The sequence below is a fragment of the Sinocyclocheilus grahami genome, unplaced genomic scaffold, assembly GCF_001515645.1.
Source record: "Sinocyclocheilus grahami isolate Dianchi unplaced genomic scaffold, SAMN03320097.WGS_v1.1 scaffold2.1, whole genome shotgun sequence".
In the NCBI taxonomy this organism is placed as follows: domain Eukaryota; kingdom Metazoa; phylum Chordata; class Actinopteri; order Cypriniformes; family Cyprinidae; genus Sinocyclocheilus; species Sinocyclocheilus grahami.
Genome location: NW_015505181.1, coordinates 462,008 through 469,808, shown reverse-complemented (window position 1 = coordinate 469,808; position 7,801 = coordinate 462,008). Strand labels below are relative to the sequence as shown.

The 7,801-nt window shown below is 38.3% G+C and overlaps 1 pseudogene; it reads left to right on the top strand.

The window, feature by feature from the left end:
- The first annotated feature begins 549 nt into the window (after positions 1 to 549).
- LOC107554317 (ubiquitin carboxyl-terminal hydrolase CYLD-like) lies at positions 550 to 5,344 on the top strand (annotated as a pseudogene).
- The last annotated feature ends 2,457 nt before the right edge of the window (positions 5,345 to 7,801 follow it).

The following is a 7,801-nucleotide window of genomic DNA, read 5'->3' as shown; positions in this document are numbered from 1 at the left end:
AAAGGAAAACTTGAAATCGCATCATATGACCCCTTTAAAATTAGTTGAACTAAATATTTTTTGAATTTTCATCTGTGGTTATGATGTGTTCTAATATTTTCAGTCAAATTAAGATATTATTTTGCCTATATTTTTAGTACAGTTAAGTGCATATGGAAATGTGGGTGGTGGCATTCACCTCTATCTCATCTCCTTGCATACTGAGCTGCACTGAACTTGAATTCTTACCCTTTATAATGACTAATATTTCAACAAAGTATTTGACAATTCAAAGAACAAGTTACAAAACAAGTCCATCAAGTTAAAGAAGTCAGACACTCAGATATTCGAGGTCAAGTGCTTTCAACCAAAGTACATGAAAAAAAGGTGTGCATACAAAAGCAAGCACATAAGGAACTAACAGTGCAGACTTTTGAATATGTTAAACGTCGACTGTCTATAACATGTGAAGGTGCTCAAAACATGTCTTTAACTTAAGTGAATATTTATTCGCTGGGTTTTTTGTAATGTAAAATATAAGCTATATTGATTAAATAATCTCATCAAACACTCATCCTTTAACATGGAACGGAACGAGGAAGGACAGGAGCGCTACTTTATTGTAGTGAGGAGAAGTAAGAAGGGCTTATCTCGCTGGTCTATTGGGCGCGCGGATGCGGAGACAGCAGCAGGAGATCTCTTAGGAATGGCTTATGGAGGAGGTGGCAGTGCCAGGAGCAGTGGCACGGTGAAGAAGCAGGACACATACACGCTCACACGCCATCAAGCTCAGCTACTTCTGTTCGTTTCTCCTGCCAGCAGGCGGCTGGAGATCCAGTGCAACGTCCAGCTCTTCAGTGCAATCTGCGCTCTTGTTCAGGATGATCTTGTAGTGGTCAAACACAAGGACTTTCAGCCATGCCTCGTCAAAAATCTGATTCAATTAGGCAAGAAAGACAAACCAGGAGTCTTGCAGATGCTGGGATTTGAGCTGGACTTCGTGGTGAGGAAATGCATCTTCTACTGCCAATTTTTTCCCATTAATTCATGCAAGCAAATGTAATAAAAGTATTTTATTATTATTTTTATATATACATGTTATTTTAAAATAAATAGAATATATATTACATTTGAATGAAAATTAAAATTCTGTCATAATTTGCGCACACTCAAGTTCCAAACCTGTTTATTTCTTTCTTCTGCTGAACACACACACACACACACGTTTAGTTAGCTATCTAAATGGGGACATTACATAGACTTCTATTGTTTTTATATACTGATGGTTATATACTTTTTAACCTAAAACCCACCCCTCCCCCTAACCCTACCCCTCACAGAAAACTTTCTGCATTTTTACAATTTCAAAAAAACGTTGTTTACTTTATTTTTATGCCAGTTTTACAAATGAGGACATCCCCAAATTGAGGTGTTTCGTGATTTTGTCAGGTTTTGCTCACTTTTGGGTACAAATTTGTCCCCAAAATATAGTTACGTACACACACACACACATAAAATATATAGAATAATATGGGTAACTAAACAGTTTCTGGTGACAGAATTTTTTGGGTGAACTATCCCTTTAAATATTTAATTGTTATATATAAATTATTATTTTACAAATAAATTATATTAAAATAACATGAATGTATAATATTAACTAATATTAATTGTAAACTAAAATATATTGGTTCAGATATATATTACATTCAATTTATATGAAGAACTTTTCATATAGAGGAAATGTTTGTGTGTAGGTTTACTTTAATGGAAAATCCTTAACTGCTACATAATCTAAACATGCACTTTTGAACTGTGATGAAAATTGAAGAAAATTTTGAAGTGTCGACCTCTTGATCACATAGACAAAATACTCAAAATGCAAAGGAAATAATTATGTTAATGATGTAAAGAATCCACTCTTTACATGCTGTTGAATTTTTTTCATAGGACACTGAGCATGATATTTTGTCGAAGAAGACTGCCCCTCTTCCCTTCTTCAGCGCAGCTGACATTGTCCAGGTGGCTCCATCGCATTTAAACACCAGGCAACCGCTGAGAGACAGCGGTGATTTGGGTCAGTTAATCATCTTTTTAGCCCTTAAAACATATTTGAAAAGATATGCGGAAAAGATTGTTATCTTAAACTGAGAAAACTATGTGTCGTCAGTCTCAAAACAGTTCATAGCATCCAGCATACTTCATACCAAGATTTAATGGGATCATTTATATGACTTAAGTAATGAAGTCAGGTGATGATATATACAATAATATGATTTACATATTATTGTATATATCATCACTTGACTTCATTACTTAAGTCATATAAATGATCCCATTAAATCTTGGTATGAAGTATGCTGGATGCTATATACAATAATATGATTTACATGTTTTCCCTTTTTAGGTTTGAAAAGGAAAGCGGTGTCTCGCATCAATTCCATGCCAGCTCTCAACTCACACAATGCAAAAAAGCAAAGTATCTTATTAAACACGGATGTGTCCAGCTCCATTCAGGCCTTGTCCCATTATTCTTTGGAGGTGGGGTCTATGGCAGAGGTCATATCTTTGAATGGACTGACCGTGTATGGGGTGATCAGATGGATTGGAGTTCCAGAGGAAAAGAAAAATAGCTGGGCAGGACTTGAGCTGGTGAGCAGCAACATTTCTTTCTCTCAGTACAAAGCATGTGCTGATTATGTGGTGTTTTGTGCTTGTAAATAATAATCAAATCCTTTCAGGACAGTGAGGCGACAACTTGTTCGGATGGGACATTTGGTACAAAGCGGTATTTTACCTGTGAAGGAAACAAAGCCTTGTATGTGCCTCTGACCAACTGCAAACCAGACAGCAGATTTCTGTTCATCCCGAATGAGATCCCGAAACCACTTGAACCTTGCTCAGGTGAGACCCTTTATTTTTCCTCCACTTACAGAAACATTCTGAATGTTAAAGGCCTCAAGATTGTTTTATACTTTTTTTAGCCACGCTCCTGGAAGATTTAAATGAAGATGTTCCCCCTGTTGCTGAGCAAGATGTTTTGTCTCATCTGGTTGGCAGAATGAGGGGAATCCAAGGTCACTTCAACTCCTGCTATCTAGATGCCACTCTCTTTAGGTAAACATCTCAAGAAACTAATGTTATTTCATGTTTCATTCTGTTTCATGTGTGTTGATGAATTTTCTTTTTTTACCCTGCTTTTACAGTCTCTTCACGTCATCCACAGCTTTCAACAGAATGTTTAACATATCAGCAGATAGCGAGGAAGGCATTTCGCACATTTTAAGATGGGACATTGTGAACCGTTTACACAGGTAAAGGCTGTCACGTAACAAAGCTAGTGCACAGCCATGTTTGTGGAGCTTGAGTAAACACACTTGAGTAAACACACATATGGTTTTGTGTGTTTATAGTCATCAGGGTACTCACAGTTAATTTCATATGACCTCTGTCTCTCTCTACAGATCAGGCTTTGTTCCAGCAGAGAGTGTGATGAAGTTTCGTAAACAGCTGGGCTGCAAATCTTTTGCTACAGAGGAGAAAGGTATTAACTATCCCATAGCAGCCATTTACTTGTTTGATGTAGAGCTGCAAGATTTTCATCTATGGCTTAGAGCTAACTCTGATCTCTAAAACATTTTTACTGCTATTTCCTTAAGATCCAGAGGAGTTCATCACCCTACTACTAAAGCATGTTTTACACATAGAGCCATTGCTCAAAATCAGGTTTGTTTCAATTGCACTGCTTATATTATATTTTATTATGTTATGTTATGTTATGCTATATTATACACCAAATCAGCATATTAGAATGATTTCTGAAGGATCAAGTGACACTGACGACTGGAGTAATGGCTGCTTTTGAGCTTTGCTGTAACAGATTTAAATTACATTTTAAAATATATTAAAATATAAAATGGCTATTTTAAATAATATATTTCACAATATAGAAATAGAAACGCAGCCTTGGTGAATATAAGAAACTTCTTTAAAAACCTTTAAATAATGTTACTGACCCAAAACTTTTGAAACCAAAACTTGGTGTACATTCTGTATAAACAAGCTTAAACTGAATATCTTAACACCTATAAGTGTTTTTTTTAGGTCACATGGAGACTTGGCACAGGACGCCTACACGCATCAGATCATTGTAGAGAAGAATCAGGTGTGAGCTGTGCCTTCAGTTCAACAGCTGCTTGAGGTGTCTTTCGTGTCAAGCAATCTAAAGTTTTAAGAGGTTTGGTCATTTCTTCTAATTAGATTATTATTTATTATATTCAAATTTGCTATCTCATAGTTTCCTACTTCGTAGATACATTGCAAACAGAAGTATGTATTATTAATCAGACCTTTTTTTATTTTAGATTCCATCTTGCCACGGTTTGGAAAGAAGTTCAAGATGTTCCCTAAAATCATTCCCTCAACAGAGCTGGACATCACAGACATCTTGCATTGTTGTGAGTTTAACAAGTATATTTCTAAATGAAATCTGCTCCTGATAACATTTGTTTTGTGAAAGCAGATATTGGACAGTTTCAGATGCAATATCTCTCATGCTTTTACTGTTTTCTCTGGCAGCTCCCAAGGAATGTTTTCTGTGTGGTCATCTTGCTGAATATGAGTGTGTCCAGTGCCTGATGGACCAGAAGCTCCAACCAGGCAAAATTAAGCAGTATTGCTCCACCTGCAACACACAGGTAGTGCACCTAATACAAAAATCTCATTTATGTACTTTGAATTTCTACAGTTCTGTGATGCAATGCATTTTACATGTTTTTTTCCCATCCATATGCCTTCACCCACAGTCAAATCCAAATATTTTTACTCTTTTCTACAGGTTCACATTCATCCCTCCCGAAAGGAACATACTCCTCACAAACTTCCAGAAGATGATCTGTACAGAGGCACCAGATGCAGCTGTTTGCAGTCCTCTGTATAGACACCAGCCATTATGTATCTTTTGTCAAATATGGGCCTAACCCACGGTCCTGGATCTTTTTCAACAGCATGGCTGACCGATGCGGTGTGTCAAATATGTTAAATCTCCAACATATTCAAATGTAATCTATATATTTACATAATTTGCATATAGGATCACTCCACTGAGGTTTCACAAACCCCTTTTTTAACCAGATAAAATGCTGTTTATCACCAAAATGGGTGTTCAAATTTAGCTAATCCCTCAGTATCTTATTTTTTATCCTTAGGTGATGATAACAATGGCTACAACGTTCCCATGATCAGGTCCTGTCCTGAGGTTGGAGACTTCCTTTCACAATCTGAAGAGGAGATGTCCACAGCAGATGTGAGTCAGTGCAGTGAGCTGGTGCGCAGACTGCTGTGTGATTCATACATGTATCTATAATCAGATAAAATACAAAATACAACTATACAAATATACAAATACAAATAAGGTAAAATGTAAAAAATATATATATATATATATAAAGCACAAGGCATATGGCAGATAGAGTGCAAACCAGTAAAAGTAAAACAGTGCAGATATAATGATTGTAGTGCAAAAAACAATGATTTGTAGTGCAAAAGAGCTTATTTCGACTGATTAAAGTGGGAGGGGGGGAGTGGGAAAGTCCATCAGAGGGTCAGAGTTCAGAGATGCGTGGGTGCAAAAGAGCTTATTTCGACTGATTAAAGTGGGAGGGGGGGAGTGGGAAAGTCCATCAGAGGGTCAGAGTTCAGAGGTGCGTGGGGCAAAAAAGGGGAGGGGGGGGGCAAGGTCGGGAGGGAGTTCAGCTTCCTGACAGCTTGATGGATGAAGCTGTCCTTCAGTGACCTGGAGACTCCGCAGTCTCCTCCCTGATGGCAGCAGACTGAAGAAGCTGTGTGTCGGGTGGGTGGGATCACCTGCGATGCAGAGGGCTTTGCGGGTGAGACGGGTGTTGTAAATGTCCTGAAGGGAGGGGAGAGAGGCACCAACGATCTTCTCAGCTGCTCTCACTATGCGTATTATTTCTTTTGTAGTACGTTCAGTATGATTTTTGAAAAAATTATGCTGTACCAAATTCATTTGTCTGCCTTAATGATAAAGCTTCATTTAATTCGTAGTCGATTTAAGAGTTTGAACTCTTACTGCTCTTTCACTCTTTTGGTCATATTTGTATCTGTTATACATCGATTTTTATAAGTACAGACTATAAACTATAAGTACTACAGAAACAAATGACCTCAAAAAAGGTGTTACGGATGAAGTAGAAAATATTATGAATGAAACTGAGGTAGAAAAAATATTAAATAAATAAAAAATTACAGTGGGTTTAAATGTTTTGTGAGGCCTAATTGAAGAGAAGCATGGCGTTGGTGCCCTGCTGCCCTCTAATGGAAACATCACAGCACTGACTCTTCAATAACGAAGTTTCCTTGATTACCATGTTCTAAACTGTGATGTCTGATTCTCAAACGAATCGTTCTTTTGAATCGGTTCTTTTCAGTGAATTGGTTGACAAGATTTGCCAAACAAGTGAAACAAGCTTTTCATATTAAAAATACTACAGTGTTTCTAAACAAACCAGGAAATATTATTTCCCTGATACAAACCCGATTCCAAAAAAGTTGGGACAGGTAGCAATAAGAGGCCGGAAAAGTTAAATGTACATATAAGGAACAGCTGGAGGACCAATTTGCAACTTATTAGGTCAATTGGCAACATGATTGGGTATAAAAAGAGCCTCTCAGAGTGGCAGTGTCTCTCAGAAGGCAAGATGGGCAGAGGATCACCAATTCCCCGGCGAAAAATAGTGGAGCAATATCAGAAAGGAGTTTCTCAGAGAAAAATTGCAAAGAGTTTGAAGTTATCATTATCTACAGTGCATAATATCATCCAAAGATTCAGAGAATCTGGAACAATCTCTGTGCGTAAGGGTCAAGGCCGGAAAACCATACTGGATGCCCGTGATCTTCGGGCCCTTAGACAGCACTGCATCACATACAGGAATGCTACTGTAATGGAAATCACAACATGGGCTCAGGAATACTTCCAGAAAACATTGTCGGTGAACACAATCCACCGTGCCATTCGCCGTTGCCGGCTAAAACTCTATAGGTCAAAAAAGAAGCCATATCTAAACATGATCCAGAAGCGCAGGCGTTTTCTCTGGGCCAAGGCTCATTTAAAATGGACTGTGGCAAAGTGGAAAACTGTTCTGTGGTCAGACAAATCAAAATTTGAAGTTCTTTTTGGAAAACTGGGATGCCATGTCATCCGGACTAAAGAGGACAAGGACAACCCAAGTTGTTATCAGCGCTCAGTTCAGAAGCCTGCATCTCTGATGGTATGGGGTTGCATGAGTGCGTGTGGCATGGGCAGCTTACACATCTGGAAAGGCACCATCAACGCTGAAAGGTATATCCAAGTTCTAGAACAACATATGCTCCCATCCAGACGTCGTCTCTTTCAGGGAAGACCTTGCATTTTCCAACATGACAATGCCAGACCACATACTGCATCAATTACAACATCATGGCTGCGTAGAAGGATCCGGGTACTGAAATGGCCAGCCTGCAGTCCAGATCTTTCACCCATAGAAAACATTTGGCGCATCATAAAGCGGAAGATGCGACAAAGAAGGCCTAAGACAGTTGAGCAACTAGAAGCCTGTATTAGACAAGAATGGGACAACATTCCTAATCCTAAACTTGAGCAACTTGTCTCCTCAGTCCCCAGACATTTGCAGACTGTTATAAAAAGAAGAGGGGATGCCACACGGGGGTAAACATGGCCTTGTCCCAACTTTTTTGAGATGGGTTGATGCCATGAAATTTAAAATCAACTTATTTGTCCCTTAAAATGATACATTTTCTCAGT